This window comes from Triticum urartu, chromosome 6A (genome assembly GCF_056163025.1).
Source record: "Triticum urartu cultivar PI428250 chromosome 6A, HENAU_Tu73, whole genome shotgun sequence".
Lineage (NCBI taxonomy): Eukaryota > Viridiplantae > Streptophyta > Magnoliopsida > Poales > Poaceae > Triticum > Triticum urartu.
Window position 1 is genome coordinate 262,179,045 of NC_141878.1, and position 18,101 is coordinate 262,197,145.

The window sequence follows — 18,101 nt, forward strand, 5'->3', positions numbered from 1 at the left end:
GAGCTTGTGGTCGAAGTAGTCCCTTGTACGTTGCTCGGAAAGTAGCAAGTCGGCGGCAAGGTTGTCGATGCGTTCACTCATAGCTTGTTGCTCTTGATGCAAAGCACGTTGTGCACCAAAGAGATGTCTCTTGGTGACGAAGGAGTTCATGTCGTCGTCTTGCTCCATGAAGAGTGGGTTGGTAGAAGTACTTGGCCTATCCATCATTCCAAGACAAATGTGAGTGGTAGAAAGAGAAGAACGAATACCAAATGTACCTTGACCGAAGTTGAAAGTGAATCGATGATCACTCCTATATAGGACAAGGAAATAGCCCAATTGGTACGAATTCTCGTCGGTTTCTCACACCTACACAAGTAAAAGCTTATGGTGGAGCTTGGTTAGGATGGTGGCACAATTTTGGATGTGAAAGTAAGCAAGATTCAATAATGTTGGAAAAGATTCGCAAGATGCAACGTAACAAGTAGACCAAGCATATAAGGTACACGGAAACACACGCGCAAAAAGATAAGTGGGGTTGTGCAACCAAGGGTGAGCCAAAATGTGGAATCCACAAAAATGCTCTTGTTGCACAACACTAGAGAGACGCTAGCACGATTGCACGACAGGCGGATACAAGAACTTGTGCACAACCTACTTAGCAAAAAATGCAACGACTTCTATCCCAAATATGTTCTATGCAAGGTGTTGCTATGATATGATCCAAGATGATCGAGTATGACAATCTTAATGTTGTATGATGCTATGGTTCTTGCTTAAAAGCTCTTTGCTTATCTTTCCTCTTTGCTTAAAAGCTTGGTTGGCTCTTTGATGTTTGAGCTCTTTTCTCATGCAATGCTTGACAAACCAAGATAGCAAGTGAGTATGCGATGAAAACTTTGTGACACAAGATATGATACCAGTATAGGCAACAATGATGTATGTATGTATGCTATGGGAAGTATGATCACTAATGTGCACAAGTCTCGTTGCCAGAAATACTCAATGGCTAGTCTCGATGGGTAAGCAACGCAAAGGAGTAAGGCTATGATGGCTATCAATGTAATGGCAAGAGTGATATGTCCAATACCAAGATGAGGTTACCGGTCTTGCTTTCGGTATGGTGTCAAAATGGTGGCACGAATACCAAGTCATAGTCGAGGTGGTCGTTGTTGATGACGCGTCCGTGGCGAAGATGAGCGGCGGTGATGTCGATGTCGAACCGTACCTAGATAGCCAAAACACAAAAGGATACGGTACCGCAACTCAGATTCTCAAAACCAAGTGCGACCAAAAGCGTCGGAGTAGGTAGCGGGTAAGTGGTGGTGTGGGATGGGATATTGGAAAGGTTTGCGGAAGTTGGTGGTGGTGTAGCGGAAGATGTGGTGGAAGTCTAACCAAAATTTGAGCGAAATCAGTTTTTAAAGTAGCGGTCGTCTGGAAATGGACGGATGTCCGGTCGCCGGACGTCTGGTAGGGTCAGAAATCCGCTAATCTCAGCTCGGCTTAGAGGTTCCGGTCATCCGGTAAGGTCGGACGTCTGGTGGTTCCTGCGGCTCCGGGCGTCCGGTAAGTTGCGGTCGTCCAGTGGGTCGGGGTCAAAATTGATATGATTTCATGGATTTTGGATGGATTTCGAGGTGGAGATGGTGGGGGATGGCTAGATCCACTTGCAACACAACAAATCCACGGATCAAAACCAACAAAACATCATCAAAACTCACAAAACACAAGAAAAATTTTTGGGGCTATTTTTGTGGGGATTTTCGGAATAGGACGAAAAACAACAAAATCAAGCTAGAAAACGAAGAGGGGGCTCCGAAATCGTGATCAACCTTGCTCTAGATACCAAGATGATGTAGGGTAGAGACCCTCATCACCCGATCTTTCACAAAAGGAGCGGATCCCGGGGAAATCACGAAGAACACGGGGAAGAACGGAAGGAAAACACAAGAGGAAATCACTAAAACGACACGAATAAGTCACACATGGGCTAGATCCTCGAGTACATAGAATGATACACGAATCCATGGACAACTAGGGACGATACACGGTAACCGGTTCTTCTCCGTGAGGAGGTCTTGAATCCTCTAGGGGATATTCTCGTAAAGGGGGCTTGAATCCGCTTGGGGGATCTTCTCCGGTGGAGGCTCGAATCTCCGAGGAGAAGGTAACCAAGTGGATGAGCAAAGCTCTCTCACAAATATGAGCTAAACATTTTCTAACCCTAGAAAGGAGGTGGGAGAGGCCTATTTATAGTCTAAGTGCAAATGGGGGCCAAAGTAGGGGTACATGGGCCTCGGCCCGAATCTGGACGCAGCCAGGTACCGGACGTCCGCTGGTGGCCGGTCGTCCGGTGTCTCAGGAGCGGCCGGTCGTCCGGTGTCCTCCGGATGTCCGCTGGTTCTGCTCTGTGATGGGGGAGCCGGACGTCCGGAAACGTCGGACTTCCGCTGATGTTGGTTCGGATGCAGGTGCGCCGGTCGTCCGGTCCGGACCGGACGTCCGCTCGTTTGCTTCGGGTGCAGGGGCACCGGTCGTCCAGTCTGGACCGGACGTCCGCTCGCTGGGGCTCGGCTGATGCTTCAGGCGTCGGACGTCCGATCCCGGCTGGTCGTTCGGTGGCTGGGACTTTTCCTTCAGCCCTCCTTCTTCTCCGTCTTCTTGTCCATCTTCCTCTTCTTCTTGTCCTTGCTCCTTAGCTTCTCCATGGTACCTGAGTATGCACAAAGTATCCATATGAGGTAGTAGCCATGCTTCATGTGCATCGAAGTGGAATTGTGAGAGGAGAGATGTCACCTCGGTTTCAAGAGCTCTTGCACGTGATCGAGTCATGGGTCCACTAGGCACTTGATGAGATGATGGTAGGTCCATGGGGATGACCTTGGGATGCTCCGCATCAGATAGCCTCTTGCTACGTCCGCTGGGTCTAGATCTGGCACCCAAGCCTTGGAGCGGCTTAGGGCAGTCAAAGCTCCGGCTCGCGCATAGGAGCATTTTACTTCTTGGAACCTAGCAGGAAGGATGGACAGCTTCTTCAGGACATCGCTGAGCCGGTTAGGTCCTTGGTTAGCAGGAGAGATAGCAGCCAGAGCCCGTTGTGCGCCGATATACAATTGTTCAACTAAAGTGTATACTGCCTTCAGCTTAATCAACGGGTCTTGGCTCAGATTCTTACTTCGCGGACCTGCATATATTTTTAACAGAGTCAGTTGGCGGGTTATACTCCGGTTTGGCAAAAAATATACAAAAGGTCAAATCAGGCAGCTTACCAAAGATAGCAGCGTCCATCTGAGACACCCGACCCTTTAAACCGTTCAGCTTTGTTGAAATTTCTTTCAGAGCTGTTTCGGCTGTCTCAGCTTGTCGGGTCAGAAGTGTTTTCTCATTTTCCCAAGTCTTCTCCTTAGCAGCAAAGCTGGTCTTCAAATTTTCCATTGCAGAAAGGCTTATTTGCAGTTTGGAGGTGGAAGATTTGATTTCTAACTCCTGACTTGCTAGTCGGGTCTTTGCGTCAGTCAATTGAGAGTTCAATTCAGACAAGGCATTCTATGAAACGTTCAGATAAGTCAAGACTTGGTTTCAAATACAAATATCCAAATTCAAGATTCAAGTCTCAAGTACTTTACGAATAAACCACTTGACACTTGGGGGCTAATGTATGCCAAGTCAAATTTTTACGACTCTACAAATATATTTAAAGTCCCAAGTCCCTTACAAAGTAACAGCACTTGGCACTTGGGGGCTAATGTACGCAGTTCAGCATGTTTATCAAGGTTAAACCAGAGTGTTAAGTACTTTGAAGACCGTTTTAAATTCTAAAGTACCGATTCATTAATGATCAAAATAAACCGGTCCTTGGGGATTATAGGCGAAGTTTTTGTTCTATCAATATCAGGCAAAGATTCAAAAGTAAAAGTCTCGGCCTATATTTTAAGTCTATAGGTTATTCCGTTTCTCTCATAATCTGAAGACTTGGGGGCTGAAGGAATATTAGTAAACCGGAAGCAACGTACCTCATACTTCAACTGAAGATGCTTGACCATCTCGATCTCAGACTCACGACTGGAGTGTACATGACTGAGATAGTCGGATTAGATATCACTGGCATTGAGACAGTCATAGTTGGCAGCATCAAAGCGAACCTTCTGCCTCTCCAATGCTTCTTGCTTTGCTGTGCACCGAGCCAGCACCGTTGGGTTCCCCGGCTCAACAAAGCGGCTCCCAGTAATTTGAACATCTTGAGCAGGTGGAGACGGCGGGTTGGTTGAGCTTGACGATCCAGCTATAGAAGGATTCATAATGGCTTCGTCAAAAGTTGGCTCAGGATGGTTTGCCTCATTGTCAATAAGCGGGTGTTCTGGAGCGTTAGCCAATGGAGAAGGCGGCCTAGCCGGTTCAGATGCTAGCACTGGCGGGTGTTCCGCCGGTTTAGCCGCCTTCGTCTTCTTGGATTGGGCCTGGCCACTAAGGAAAAACATTGCAGGATTGTCAGCATAAAGATACAATTGAGCAACCCGGAAGAAAGGAGGATTTCTGATTACCCAGGAGCAGTCTTGAAAGCTGGAAATTGTGTTTGTGATGAGTCACATGAAGAACGAGACGCCTCCTGAAAGGATAAAAAAAAGAGTTAAAAGAAATACAAGGAGCAGGATTCATTAAAACGAGTTAAAGACAGTAATAAGTAAACCTCGTTCGGGCGTTTCCGAGGGGTCTGTTGAAGGACGACAGCCGGTTCATCTTCAATCCGAACTTCGCAGTGGCTTTCATGTTACTGCTTTTTCAAATGAAAGTTGGGATCCAAGTGAACTAAGGGGTTAGAAAACCTTACTTTACGGATCACTCGTCGAACTTTGTGTCTTGGTAAGGGCTCTGAGTCGGAGGAAATGATAGTTACCTTTGCTTCCCCGGCCTGACTAGCCCAGTGTCATCCTGGTAAGGATCAGTGTCAATAAGATTGTTAAAAAATTGCCCAAGGGAATCAAGGGCTACCTCCGAGTCAGACGTGTCATCAAGTTTCATTAAATCTTCAGCAGGGGTCTTCTTTTTCTTCTTCGATCTCCGGGTTGATTTCTTGGAGTTCATGGCGGCGAGTTTCGCCTTCTTGGCAGCTTCGTGATCATATTTCACTTTCCAAAAGTCACAGTTGGCCTACAAAGACAAGAGGAAGGATCAGTGATAAACAATACGGCTGGACAAAATACAAAGGAAAAAAGATCAGAATATCCTTACTTCTGGTACCGGGTTAAGTTTACAGAAGGGATTTAACCCAACAATACTGCAATCTTCATACTTTGCATTCACCAGAAGGTTTGACATTGAGACAATGTCTTCCTCGGTTAGTTGAACCGGGGTATGACGGAGAGAGTCGTCCGGGTCTCCACCATATTCATACATGAATTTGAACGATGGCTTAATGGAATAATCTGCCATGAGATCCAACAGCGGGTTAGATCGACTCCAGTTAAACCGTTTCCCAACAAACCGTTGATTCTTCTGATAGATGGAAGCAGCTTCTTGCATTCAGCAACGGTAAGTTTATCTGGCAGTGCGAACTTGGAGTCAAGACGATCGGGGCGGTAACCCGGCAATGACTTCTCATTGGCGGGTGAGATGTCCTGACAATAAAACCAAGTTTGGTTCTAGTCCTTTGGGTGACTTGGTAAAACTATGAGAGGGAAGACACCACCCTGCCGACGCTGAATTGAGATGCCTCCAAGCTCTAAGCTAAGGCCGTTGGTGCACTCGTTCTACCGGTTTAGATAGAAGTATTCTCTAAATAGCTCCACAGTCGGCTCTTGCTAAAGATATACCTAACAGAGCACTTGGAAGTTACAAATATTGGATATGGAATTGGGCCCAATATCCTGAGGATGGAGTTTGAAAAAGTGAAGAACTTCTCTGAAAAACTTTGAACCGGGTGGTGAGAAGCCACGGTTCATGTGGTCAGTAAAGACGATCACTTCGCCGTCTTTTGGGTTGGGTCGTTCTTCTTCCAGGTCAGGAGCAGATAGGACATGATGTTTTTTGAGGGCAGAAACCCGATGAGGAAGAACTCTTTTAAACGATCCTCGGTTATGGTTGAGGGGACCCAATTGCAGATGGTGGGTGTCTTTGACAGCATGATGTGCAAGGAACTGAAAAAGAAATAAAAACATGCTGGTTCAGTTTACGGTCAGGTAAAAAATTAAAGGTTGAAGATGTAAAACAAGTAATAGCGGCTTACCTAAGGGCTAATGACATATAAGGAAAAGGAAGCCAGAGCGATAAGCCGCCATGACTATAGATTTTTTTAGAAAACAGATTCAGCTAAGTATTGGCATAAACAAGTTTTACCAAGCTATCATTATTATTTTGGATCAAATGGCCGTCCTGAAAAGAAAAATATTCTAGACCTAAAAAACTAGTATAGATGGGTTCGTCAGCTATAACGAAGCATCTATACAGGAAAAAGGGATCTACTGCTATCAAAAACGGACGCAAAACAACTACCGCGCGAGTTATATCTCCTCTTTGGATCAAGAGAGGCTGCGGAGGAAGAACTACTAAGAAGTTTCATGAAGAACTGAGAAGAACACCGATGAACTCGCAAGCCCTAATGCAGATCTAAAAAGTTTGAGAAGATAAGACTTACGGATGCAGATTTGCTGCGGAGGGTCGTCGCCGTTTATCTGGATAGTTCAGGGTGATGCAGCGGCCAGGCTCGAAGACGACGATGAGCGTTGCAGCGGCGGCGGAGCTCGAGCAGTAGCGGAGATGGCGAGAGGAAGAAAATGAAGAAGAGGGGAGAATGAGAAAAACTGGCTGCGTGCCTATTTATAAGGGCAGATGCGAACAGACGGGCGCGAAAATCAAGGGAGAACCAAATAATGGTTATCCAGCTATATAGACGCCTCGATTCTCAGGAAGCATTAAAGATAAAAGATCCGTTGGAAGATGACATCATGAAAGTTTTTTGTGTTTTCAAAAGATGACGTCACGGCGGGTTACAGAGTTTTTCAGACAGAAGATGGATTTCATCTAAGTATTGAAGATTGACAAAGAAGAAAGTTCAAAGTCAACCTGGGGCCTAATGTTGGGGATATTACTACCAGTATGACCCGCCCAGGAGGGGATGGGTCAACCCTAATGGTGGGTTACATAAGAATCCCAATATACATTCAAGATGATAGTTTATTAAAACATATAGAAGGCCCAAAGGCCTGGGGCCGGCTTAAGGCCCGATATTGTAAACCGCCGTATGTAAGGAAAGACTTGTAAAGAAAGGCATGTAAAGGAAGTAACCGAGCCGGACACGGTTATGAGCCGGCCGGGACTCTGTAGGCCACCAGGCGTCAACCCATGTATATAAGGGGACGACCCGATGGCGGCTTAGGGGAAGAAACAACCAAATCGATAACCAAGCTAGCGAGTTAAGCCTCTTGGAGATCGAAACTTCAGCAATACCAATCCCAACTAGACGTAGGCTTTTACCTTCATCGTAAGGGGCCGAACTAGTATAAAAACTCTCTCGTGTGTCCTTTGTCCCGATTAACCCCTTTAAGCTTCCTAGTGCGATGGACCTACGATTAAGTCCTTGCTCTAGGACATCTGCCGTGTCAACTCCACGACAGATGGCACACACAAATTTACTTGGAACGGCACAGAAATACCGCATATAGGCAGGTATGGTGAACTCATATGGCATAACTAGATTTAACGATTTTGGATGCACAAATAGTATTCCCACATAGTACAAGGAAAGGCTAGCAAATAGATTGAGAAGCAACCAACCAAGAAACAAAAATTCCCATAAACGAGAACTGAGCATAACTAACATCGGATAATGCACCATAAGTAGGATGTAATTTGATTGCATAACTATTGACTTTCGTTATTGCATAGGGCATCACAAACCTGAACACCAATATTAGTTAAATCCTCGACCATAGCGACTAGGTGGGTAGTGGGAGGGACATAAATTTCCTGATCATCGGCTTTACGTCTAAGCTGATCGTAGATCGAGGATGAGATCGCCAAATTCTGGATTCTGTCTAGCATCTCGTTTAACTATGAGAGATCCCCAGCGTTCATGGCCTGACTGTAGGCCGGATTGAAAATTTGAAATATTCTCTGTGGTTTGCTTGATGCAACTTTGAAGCCTTGGTTGCCTAGGGTTGATTCCAGGACCATCGGGGAAGAGATCAGACCCACATTTAATGCCTGGTCTGAAGTTGGACTAGACTCAAGGTCGAGATCCGATGAGACAGTGGTCGGATCCGTGCTTGAAGCTGGTTCCTAGGTGACAACTACCAGCTCCATATCCGAGGTTGGCTCTGATGCGAGATCTAGCCCGAAAGCTGGATCAGGGGTCGGCTCCAGGGTCAACGTCGTGGTGCTTGAAGAGTTCTCAAGCTGATCTGGCATCCAGACAGAGAGGGCGAGATCGCCATGGGAGACAGTGGTGTACTACAAACTCCCGAACATAATGACTTGGCTCGGGACAAAGCTTTTGATATGAACATGACAACCGGTCAAGTTGGTGTGCAGAATGATGCTACCGAACGCGAAAAGTTAGTTGGGTACAAAGATGTTGCCGCACCCGATGTCGTAGTTGATCTGCAGGCGAGCCATTGATCCTTTTTTACCACACATCGGGACCTACATGGGCCACCAATGTCGGTACTAAAACCAGCAGATCTCGGGTAGGGGGTACTGAGCTGTGGATGGAGGAAAGATGGTGAACAAGAAACAAAGGATACAAATATTTACCAAGGTTCAGGCCCTCTCGAAGAGGTAAAACCCTACGTCATGTTTCATTATTGAGTCCATGTTGATCTACCTCGAGATCGTATGTTGTGTTCTGATTGCTTGCATCTGCGTTGGTATTTCCATGAGGAGGATGCAACATAGCAAAGGTAAGTATTTCCCTTAGTTATGAAACCAAGGTTATCACACTACTGCAGGATGGTCCAAATGCGACACTACGATCAGAGACCCTTCGACGAAACTGTGTGTGATGCCATATTCGCAAACGGTGGTGTAAAAAACCGTCAAAAAGGTGCAAAATGTTTGCGATGACAGATGCATCAAACACGGCTCTGATTTTAATTGTGTGTGCGATGTAGGGCATACGGTTGAGTTCAATGAACTATTTGCGATGAGGCGGAACAAAAGAAACGGGTAGCCAGATGAAGGCGTGTGCGATATACAGCATACGGTTCACTCGGATGAACTGTTTGTGATGAGGAGGAATAGAAGAAACGGGAGCCAGATGAAGGTGTATGTGATATACAGCATACGGTTCACTTGGATGAACTATGTGTGATTACGCAACACAATAGAAACGGTTCAACTGAACAAGATGTGTGTGATACGCGGCAAATAGGTCCGTAATCAGAAATGTGTGTGAAGACCAATAATAACACACACGATTGCTGCTAATAAGCCATGTGATTTGCTCTGTCTATAGAAAAATAACATGTATGTATGTATGTATATAACTGAAATAAACATCCAATTACATAAGTGACTATACAGATCATTTGCACACACCTCAATAAACAATTGCATGCATTCTAAAGTAGGAGAAACGATCATCTAGTCATCTACTTCTTGTGACGCTCCCGCCACTACTATGTGGCTCAATCCCTCGTCTGGGGCAGGAAGAAGACAATTCCTCATGTCAACGATCCGCCTGTACATCTTGTAGCTTATGTACGCGTCCTTGGCCACGTAGTAGATGTGTTCTTCATCCAGTCTCTCATGCCAAACATTGTGCCAGGCGTTCTTGTCCTTCTTGCTCTCTTCCTTCATCTTTGTGTAGTAGGGGTCGATGATGGCCGAGGCGAGGTCAACCAGGGAATTCAGTTTGTTCTTGTCGCTCTGATAACCCACAAGTATAGGGGATCAACTGTAGACTCTTTCGATAAGTAGGAGTGTCGAACCCAACGAGGAGCTAAGGGTAGAACAAACATTCCCTCAAGTTCTATCGACCACCGATACAACTCTATGCACGCTTAACGTTCGCTTTACCTAGAACAAGTATGAAACTAGGAGTACTTTGTAGGTGTTGTTGGCAGTGGCGGAGCCACCTCCCGGCTACCCGGGGCAGCTGCCCGGGCTCAGCCATGCACTCTAGTTTGAATAATAGCAGTAAATGAAGATCTAATCACCACATTATAGGGGCAAACAACTGATAGACAGCAGCTATGTGTACTTTGCCCCGGCTCGCCGGCCGAGCTGGCTCCGCCACTGGTTGTTGGATAGGTTTCCAAGATAATAAAGAGCACGCAAATAAAAGTAGGGGTTGTTTAGATATAGACACAACTAAATTAGTTTCAGTAGAGAGATTTTTGTCATGAGAAAGTTATTTGTCCCTAGACAATCGATAACTAGACCGGTAATCATTATTGCAATTTTATTCGAGGGAGAGGCATAAGCTAACATACTTTCTCTTCTTGGATCATATGCACTTATGATTGGAACTCTAGCAAGCATCCTCAACTTCTAAAGATCATTAAGGTAAAACCCAACCATAGCATTATAAGGCATCAAGTCCTCCTTTACTCCCATACGCAAAGAACCTACTTACTCGGGTCTGTGCTTGTGTCACTCACGCCACCAACCGTAAGAAAATCTTGAACATATTTCAAACCCTACAGCAGGGATCCGTCACGCTTGCGCGACACGGAGAGCACCATAGGACAACACCAATAATAAAACATGCAACTCAAACCAATCACGATCATCAATTAACCCATAGGACAAAACAGATCTACTCAAACATCATAGGATAGCCATACATCATTGGGAAATAATATATAGCGTCGAGCACCATGTTTAAGTAGAGATTACAGCGGGTAAACGAGGGGTTACACCGCTGCATAGAGGGGGGTAGAGTTGGTGATGACGGCGATGAAGTTGTTGGTGTAGATCGTTGTCGCGATGATGGCCCCGAAGGCGTTCCAGCGCCACTGGCAGAGAGGGAGAGAGATCCCCCTTCTTCTTCTTCTTCTTCCTTGACCTTCCCCCTAGATGGGAGAAGGGTTTCCCCTCTGGTCCATGGCCTCCATGGCGGCGGAGGGGCGAGAGCCCCTTCAAGATTGGATCTCTCTCTCTGTTTCCTTCTGTTTCTGCAGTCCCCGATTCTGCCCTTTCACCGTTTCTTAAATTCCTGGAGATCCGTAACTCCGATTGGGCTGATATTTTGACACAATTTTTATCTAGATATTGGCTTTCTTGCGACGAAGGAAGGGCACCACCCGCCTTACGGAGTGGGCATGAGGGCCCAGGGCGCGCCCTAGCCCGTGGGACGTGCCTATCACCCTTGTGGGCCCCTCGGGCATCGCCTCGTGTTGATTCCACTTCACAAAATTCACATGTATTCCAAAAAAAATCTTCATAAGTTTTTATCGTGTTTGGACTCCGTTTGGTATGGATTTCCCGCGAAACAAAAAACATGCAACAAATAGGAACTGGCACTGGGCACTGGATCAATATGTTAGTCCCAAAAATAGTATAAAAAGTTGCCAAAAGTATGTGAAAGTTATAGAATATTGGCATGGAACATTGAAAAATTATAGATATGATGGAGACGTATCATCATCCCCAAGATTAATTATTTCTCGTCCTCGAGTAGGTAAATGATAAAAAGGATAATTTTTGATGTGGAATGCTACATAGCATAATCTTGATGATGTAATCTAATCATGGCATGAATATTAAGACACGAGTGATTCAAAGCAATAGTCTATCATTTGACATAAAGACAATAATACTTCAAGCATACTAATAAAGCAATCATGTCTTTTTAAAATAACATGTCCAAAGAAAGTTATCCCAGCGAAATTATATGGTCTGGCTATGCTCCATCTTCATCACACAAAATTTCAAATCATGCACAACCCTGATGACAAGCCAAGCAATTGTTTCATACTTTTGATGTTCTCAAACCTTTTCAAGTTTCACACAATACATGAGCGTGAGCCATGGATATAGCACTATAGGTGGAATAGAATATGATGATGGAGATTGGGTGGAGAAGACAAAAAAGGGAGAAAGTTTCACATCGACACGGCTAATCAACGGGCTATGGAGATGCCCATCAATTGATGTCAATGCGAGGAGTAGGGATTGCCATGCAACAAATGCACTAGAGCTATAAGTGTATGAGAGCTCAAACTGAAACTAAGTGGGTGTGCATCCAACTTGCTTACTCATGAAGACCTAGGGCACTTGAGGAAGCCCATCGTTGGAATATACAAGCCAAGTTCTATAATGAAAATTCCCACTAGTATATGGAAGTGATAACGCAAGAGACTCTCTATATGAAGAACATGGTGCTACTCTGAAGCACACGTGTGGTAAAAGGATAGTAACATTGTCCCTTCTCTCTTTTCTCTCATTTTTTTCTTTTTCTTTGTAGGCTTCTTTGGACTCTCTCTCTCTCTTTTTTTGGGGGGGGGGGGCTTCTCTGGCCACTTTTATTTTGATAACCTCACATGGGACAATGTTCTAATAATGATGATCATCACACTTTTATTTACTTACAACTCAATATTACAACTCGATACTAGAACAAAGATATGACTTTATATGAATGCCTCCGGCGGTGTACCGAGATGTGCAATGATCTAGCATGGCAATGAAATCAAAAAACGGACAAGCCATGAAAACATCATGCTAGCTATCTTACGATCATGCAAAGCAATATGACAATAAATGATCAAGTCATGTATATGATGATGATGGAAGTTGCATGGCAATATATCTCGGAATGGCTATGGAAATGCCATGATAGGTAGGTATGGTGGCTGTTTTGAGGAAGATATAAGGAGGCTTATGTGTTATAGAGCGTATCATATCATGGGATTTGGATGCACCGGTGAAGTTTGCACTGACTCTCAAGGTGCGAAAGGGCAATGCACGATACCGAAGAGGCTAGCAATGATGGAAGGGTGAGAGTGTGTGTATCATCCATGGACTCAACATTAATTAGTCATAAAGAACCCACATACTAATTGCAAAAATCTATTAGTCATCGAAACAAAGTACTACGCACATGCTCCTAGGGGGATAGGTTGGTCGGAAAAGACCATCGCTCGTCCCCGACCGCCACTCATAAGGAAGACAATCAATAAATACATCATGCTCCAACTTCGTTACATAACGGTTCACCATACGTGCATGCTACGGGAATCACAAACTTCAACACAAGTATTTCTACAATCCACAACTACCCACTGGCATGACTCTAATATCACCATCCTTATATCACAAAACTATTGGAAGGAATCAAACATATCATATTCAGCAATCTACAAGTTTTATGTAGGATTTAATGATTAACCATGTGAATGACCAATTCCTGTCATCTCTCTAAATAGATATAAGTGAAGAAAGAGAGTTTAATTATTTCTACAAAAGATATGCCCATGCTCTAACAGATATAAGTGAAGCAAAAGAGCATTCTACAAATGGCGGTTTTTTATGTGTAGGGAAACAGGCAATCCAAACTTCAAATGATATATGTGATGCACACGAAGCATTCTATAAAGCCATACTAAAAAGATATAAGTGAAGTGCAATGAGTATTATATAAATCAACCATGGACTATCTCATACCAGCATGGTGCATCAAAGAAAAGTGAAAACTGAATGCAAAACACGCTCCAAGATTTGCACATATCACATGAACGAAACGAAACCGAAAACATACCGATACTTGTTGAAGAAAGATGGGATGCCTTCCGGGGCATCCCCAAGCTTAGACGCTTGAGTCTCCTTGAATATTTACTTGGGGTGCCTTGCGAATCCCCAAGCTTGAGCTCTTGCCTCTCCTCCTTCTCCTCATATCGAGACTTCCTCGATCCTTGATCACTTCATCCACACAAAACTCAACAGAATGTTCGGTAAGATCCGTTAGTATAATAAAGCAAATCACTACTCTAAGTACTGTTGCAAACCAATTCATATTTTGTTTTTGCATTGTAGCTACTGTAATATAACTTTTCCACGGCTTAATCCACTTATAGAAATCGATAGTTTCATCAAAACAAGCAAACAATGCATCAAAAACAGAATCTGTCTTAAACAGGACAATCTAAACATTCACCATACTTCTGGTACTCCAAAAATTCTAAAACAATTATGGAAAATAAAAAATTTGTATAGAAAGACAATTCAAAAAGTTTTAGAACCTTTTGACGTTCTAGTGAAAAATGTAAAATCGCGCACTACAGCCAAAGTTTCTGTTTTGCACCGCACAAACCAACAAGCAATGTAAACATCCTAAAGGCAAATCTTGGCAGCTTATTTTTATAATACAATGGAATTGTACAAGGGGATAATAATTTTTGTTGAAATGTTTTTGTAATCAAGAATCCCAAAGTTTCCGTGAGCATGAACAACGTTCAAGGAGCTCCCTCACTTCAACAATGCTTGTCTCTCTCACTTTCACTTTCCTTTTTGAAAAGTTTTGGGTTCCCCTCTTTATTTTTTTGTTTTTAAACTCTATAAAGGCAATCAACAGAAATAAATGACTCTCTAAAACTTCCGGGTTGTCTCTCTGGTAGCGCTTTCTTTAAAGGCATTAAGCTAGGCATAAGGTGCTCAAGTAATGAATCCACCCGGATCCCAAGGTATATCAAAGCCAATTTGAATTAGTAGTGATTTGGCATTTAGTAGTGAGCACAAAGCAACATATATCAAGAAATGACGAAGTCTAACTCTCTTCCTATGCATCGGCATGTCATACAAGAACAATTCATGCACATCAAGTAAGGGCCAATGCATAGCATAAGAAGTTTTTGCAATTTTATCGTGTTGGAAACATAGAGAGGCGGAGATGTAGTTCCTCTCTCATAATAATTGGAAGTAGGAGCAGCAAGCAGATGCATATTATATTCATAAAAATTATCATGTGCAATGGTAAAAGGCCACCCATCAATATAATCTTTAATAAGTGCAAACTTCTCCGACATAGTGTAGTTTGGAGAATTCATAAAGATAATAGGACTATCATGTGCGGGTGCAATAGCAACAATTCCATGTTTAACATAAGGAATAATACCAAGTTCGTCTCCATAAGCATAATTCATATTGGCATCTTGGCCACAAGAATAGCAAGCATCAAGTTCATCAAAAAGGGATATTTCAGGCGAATCTACGGGATCATAGCAATTATCATGGCATTCATCCTTCGATAAGAACGAAGGGACATTACATAATGTATGAGTTGGAGAGTTACTCTCATTATAAGGTGGGCACGGGTAGCTAATCCGATCTTCCTCATTTTGTTCTTCGCTCTCCTCGTCACTTTTTCATCCAATGAGCCCACAGTTTCATCAATTTCTTCTTCCATAGACTCCTGCAAAATATTAGTCTCTTCTCGGACAATGGAGACTTTCTCAATAAATTCTTCAATATCATAATTGTATTTATAATTCTCATAGAAATATTTAAGGATAGCTAAATTTTCAGGTCTATAAACTAAATCTTCAAAATCTTCAAACTCTTTAAACAAGGATTCAATTTCACAGGCACCCTTAAAAGCAACAAATTCTTCTATTCGTTCCACATCATAGTAATCATATATACCATTAGCATAAGAAGCTAAGGTTTCATTATCATTAAATTTGCATGAAAAGGGGAGGTGTGGTGATAGAGGCAAAGGTGTCTTGTCTTTCGATGAGATGGTGACTATCGTTTTGGTGGAAGCCGTCTTTGAGGATGCGACTACGAACGTGCGAGGACGTCGCGCCTTAGCATCACTAAACCAACTCCGAGAGGTTATTGACCACGCCGGAGCATGATCAACCTGACCACGAAGGTCTGTTTCCTCCAAGCAAACAAAGAACAAGCAAGAAACTAAGATTGCAATCTGGATATTGCGAATATAAGAGGAAAGCTTTATTGATCAAGGTGGGGTTCTGTGACGCCTTTGTCTGGTCGTTGAACACAAACGAAGTACGCAAAATTACAGCTATGGCAAACTTTAATCTAAACAAAACCCAAAGTCTAAACGACGCCCTAACGGTTGTATATATGGAGGATGAAGGGGGGGATTTCGTGGCCCTTGCAGGAGGGGTCCGAAACCAACCCTAACTCTTGTTTCCCACACATACGGACTCTAAAAACAACCTATAATCAAGTATTTCGAAATTACATGGGCCTGGCCCAAAAATAAGGTGACACAGCACCTAGGATAGCCTCTGGATGAAATTTATGAAGTGGCATCTTGTATATTTCGTCCAAGGCTTCATGCACTCGTTATGTTGGCTTCAAAGTCTTGGAATCATCACTTGTAACTCCATTCTTGTTCCCCTTGCGCACGCCATCATCTCCATGCTTGAACTTGCTCCAAGGTTCATCTTTCTTGTCCAAGCTAGGCCCTTCATTCATAAGCAAAACAAATGTATCCAATTTAGGGAGCATCATATTCTCATGAACATTAGAATCGTTGCCAAGAAACAAAAGTACCTGGAAATTTAATTGGCGTGTGCGAGCTATAGTAATTGGTCCAGTATGTATAGCAGCAGGGGCTGTGGGTGTAACAATGGTATTGATGTCCTCATCATGTGGAGCCTTCATCCTAGAGCAACAAGTATAATCATATCTCAAGCATAGTTGTCGAGCATACCGATGCAACATATAAATTTGATCCCATAATAGTTTCCCTTTTTGAGTCAAGTGATAATCCCTAAAGTATTCACGCTGATCCAACGTGTCTCCCATTATATAATTGAATGGGGTTTTCTCATGATTATTAAAGTAGTGCATAATATCTTTCACATAATGAGCATCAAGGGTTTTAGGAGATTCCCCATCTCCATGAGTAGCAAGTAAACCTATTTTTTTGGTATTTCGTGTTCCATATCCATAACTAAAGATAGAGAACAACTTAGAATAGCAAATAAAATCCACTTAGTGATAAAGAAAACAAGCACACACGAGAATATTCACCCCACACTATTGCTCCCCGGCAACGGCACCAGAAAAAGGTCTTGATAACCCACAAGTATAGGGGATCAATTGTAGCCTCTTTCAATAAGTAGGAGTGTCGAACCCAACGAGGAGCTAAATGTAGAACAAATATTCCCTCAAGTCCTATCGACCACCGATACAACTCTACACATGCTTAACGTTCGCTTTACCTAGAACAAGTATGAAACTAGAAGTATTTGTAGGTGTTGTTGGATAAGTTTGCAAGATAATAAAGAGCACGTAAATAAAAGCTAGGGCTGTTTAGATAAAGACACAACTAAATTAGTTTCAGTAGAGAGATTTTTGTCACGAGAAAGTTATTTGTCCCTAGACAATCGATAACTAGACCGGTAATCATTATTGCAATTTTATTCGAGGGAGAGGCATAAGCTAACATACTTTATCTTCTTGGATCATATGCACTTATGATTGGAACTCTAGCAAGCATCCGCAACTACTAAAGATCATTAAGGTAAAACCCAACCATAGCATTATAAGGCATCATGTCCTCTTTTACTCCCATACGCAAACAACCTACTTACTCGGGTCTGTGCTTCTGTCACTCACGCCACCCACCATAAGCGAATCATGAACATTGCAAAACCTACAGCAGGGATCCCTCACGCTTGCGCGACACGGAGAGAACCATAGGACAACACCAATAATAAAACATGCAACTCAAACCAATCATGATCATCAATTAACCCATAGGACAAAACAGATCTACTCAAACATCATAGGATAGCCATACATCATTGGGAAATAATATATACGTTGAGCACCATGTTTAAGTAGAGATTACAACGGGTAAAAGATGGGTTACACCGCTGCATAGAGGGGGGAAGAGTTGGTGATGACGGCGGTGAAGTTGTTGGTGTAGATCGTTGTCGCGATGATGGCCCCGGCGGCGTTCTGGCGCCACCAGGAGAGAGGGGGAGAGAGCCCCCCTTCTTCTTCTTCTTCTTCTTCTTCTTCTTACTTGACCTTCCCCCTAGATGGGAGAAGGGTTTTCCCTCTGGTCCATGGCCTCCATGGCGGCGGAGGGGCGAGAGCCCCTTCGAGATTGGATCTCTCTCTCTATTTCCTTCTGTTTCTGCACTCCCCGATTCTACCCTTTCACCGTTTCTTAAATTCCTGGAGATCCGTAACTCTGATTG